Source organism: Dipodomys merriami, unplaced genomic scaffold, assembly GCF_024711535.1.
Source record: "Dipodomys merriami isolate MVZ:Mamm:240054 unplaced genomic scaffold, mDipMer1.0.p SCAF_151, whole genome shotgun sequence".
NCBI classification, from domain to species: domain Eukaryota; kingdom Metazoa; phylum Chordata; class Mammalia; order Rodentia; family Heteromyidae; genus Dipodomys; species Dipodomys merriami.
This window is the reverse complement of record NW_027202838.1, coordinates 2,400,815-2,403,599: the sequence shown is the minus strand read 5'-3', so window position 1 is coordinate 2,403,599 and position 2,785 is coordinate 2,400,815. Positions and strand designations below refer to the sequence as shown.

The following is a 2,785-nucleotide window of genomic DNA, read 5'->3' as shown; positions in this document are numbered from 1 at the left end:
GTGCTTGCTTTGGCAACACATATACTAAAATTGGAACGATACAGAGAAGATTAGCATGGCCCCTGAGCAAGGATGACAGGCAAATTCGTGAAGTGTTCCATATTTTTAAAACAAAGTGTTTAAATAGGGATACAGATTGACCCATTATAACAATGAGATGTACAAGACACTATGATGAAAAACGAACTTTACAATTTAGGCAGGGCAGGGGGGGGTGGGGGTGGGGGTGTGGGGAGTGTAGTTGTGGAGGTGGGAGGGAAGGGATGGTAGGGGAAAAACAAAGGAGGAGGCAACAATGCTTGATAAGAAATGTACTCGTTACCTTGCTCATGGAACTGTAACCCCTCTGTACAGTATTTTCACAATAAAAAAACATAAAAAAGAAAAGTGAAGAAAGGAAAAAAGAAAGAAAGAAAGAAAGAAAGAAAGAAAGAAAGAAAGAAAGAAAGAAAGAAAGACAGAAAATGTGGATGGAATGAGAATGGTGCTGGAGATACTGGTTCAGGCCTGTAACCCCAGCACTTCAGAGATTGAACTAAAGGGATGACCAGCTCAAGACTAGTTAAAACTAAATAACAAGATCCCATCTTAAAAACAAACTAAACCGAGTGATTTTTGGACTAAAATTTGAATTTCACTTGTTACCAGGTATTACTTAAAAATACTTCAGGGCTAAGAAGGTGACTCAATGGTAGAGTGCTCGCCCAGCATGCATGAAGCCCTGGGTTCGATTCCTCAGTATCACATGCACAGAAAAAGCTGAAGTGGTGCTGTGGCTCAAGTGGTAGAGTGCTAGACTTGAGCAAAAGTAGCTCAGGGCCCTGAGTTCAAGCCCTAGGACTGGCACCAAAAAAAAAAAAAAAGAGACTAAAAATATTTCAAAATGATCAGCCAGATGTCAGTGGCTCACATCTGTATCTTAGCAATTCAGAAGGCTGAGATCTGAGATTTACAGTTTGAAGCCAAGCTGGGTAGAAAAGTCTGACTTTTATCTGCAATTCACCACCAAAAAGCCAGAAGTGGGGCTGTGGTTCAGGTGGTAGAGTGCCAGCCTTTGAGTGGAAAAAGCTAAGATACAGCCTTAGGCCCTGAGTTCAAGCCCCAGTACCAGCACATTTACTTATTTATTTATTTATTTTTAATTTTATTTTATTTTGTCAGTTGTGGGGCTTGAACACTGGGCCTGGGCACTGTCCCTCAGCTCTTCAGTCAAGGCGAGTGCTCTACCACTTGAGCCACAGCGCCACTTCCAGTTTTCTAAGTCTCACAGAGTTTACTGACTGAGCTGGCTTTGAACCTCGATCCTCAGATCTCAGCCTTCTGAGTAGCTAGGATTAAAAGTGTGAGCCACCAGCGCCTGGCACCAGCACATTAAAAAAAAAAAAAAAAAAGATTGAACCATTCTTGGCTCATAAGGCAAAAGCAGCCTGCCAGGCGTACGGCCCATAGCCTAACCTAACGTCTAAGGCCACTTCGCGCCTTACCTCCCACTAGCCACATTCACCTATTCTGTCCTCAGATGCCCTCTGGTGACCCTCCTGTGACCCTCAATGTCCCCTCCAGCTCCATGCCAACCCCTTCTATCTGTCCTTGGGGACCCTCCTATCCTGGCTGCCACAGTGTTTTTTCCTGAGCACGGTTCTGAATAGCTCCATTCACCTTGGCAGGGAGAACCCAAAGAAAGGAATTTTGTTTGGGCTCAGGACTTTGAAATCAGGTCCCCTCCCCTCTCATGCCAGGGGTCCCTGGCCCCTTCCCTGATCACACTCAGCTGCCTGCAGTCTGTCTCCTCTACTGTCACAGCTGTCTGTCTGTACCAGGCTGACCCACCATGCAACCCAAGTTCTCCTGCTTTCTGGCCTGCGGCCTGCTCATCTGTATCTCTTCAGGTATGCACATCTTCTATCTTGGCAAAGCTTTGCATAAACCAAGACTCCTTTCCCTTGGCTTTCTGCAGTGCCAGCCTGGGGAACCTCACAGAGATCAGGTAGAGAGGCTGAGTTCCAAACTCAGGGCCTGCCTTTGCTGTGCTGTGTGTTGACCAGGTCCCATCACCTGTCTGAGCTGGGTTCCCTCATGCATGCATGAGGTTGGAATCTCCCAGATCTCACAGGCCTCTCTGACCTGGAAGTCAGAGGTTCTTGTTTGTCTAGCGATCTCCGACTCGTGCTGTGATTTGCAGACACTGGAATCTGATTGAACAAATCCTAGCTCTAGTCTAAGACTCAATTTAGGATAAAGTGGAATAATAAGAATAAAAAATTTTAAAAATCATGCGGAGGTTTTAAGGATTAAATGATACTACCTCCACAAATGGTGAGCCCTATAGTTACATGCACTCAAGAAGAGGTAACAAGCTAGGAGCTAGTGGCTCACACCTGTAATCCTAGTTACTAAGGAGGGAGGGAGCAGAGGATTGAGGTTCAAAGCCAGCCAGGGGAAGGAAAGTCCATGAGATTCTAATCTCCAATTAACGATCAAAAAGCCAAAACTATCGTATAAAATAATACTTATTGAAATGAACTCCAGGAAATGGAAACAAGAGGTTTTTTTTTCCCTCTCTCTTGCTATTTTTGTTTTCTTTTCCCTTTGTCTTGTTGGTTTGTTTAGTTGTCTTTGGGAGGGGAATGGGGCAGAAATAGAGGGACAGAGGGTGAACAAATGCAGCAGTGGTACTCACTAGACACTATATTGAAAACAAAGTATACAACTTGTGGGTGAGAATAGGAGGGAAAAACTGGGAGAGAGCAAGGGAAGGGGTAACACTGTCCAAAAAGAAATGTAT

The 2,785-nt window shown here is 44.7% G+C and overlaps 1 non-coding gene across 1 annotated transcript; it reads left to right on the top strand.

The window, feature by feature from the left end:
• LOC138827205 (U6 spliceosomal RNA) lies at positions 1–107 on the top strand. The gene has a single exon (XR_011372007.1). It is a non-coding gene; the product is annotated as a U6 spliceosomal RNA (small nuclear RNA).
• Positions 108–2,785: the final 2,678 nt, after the last annotated feature.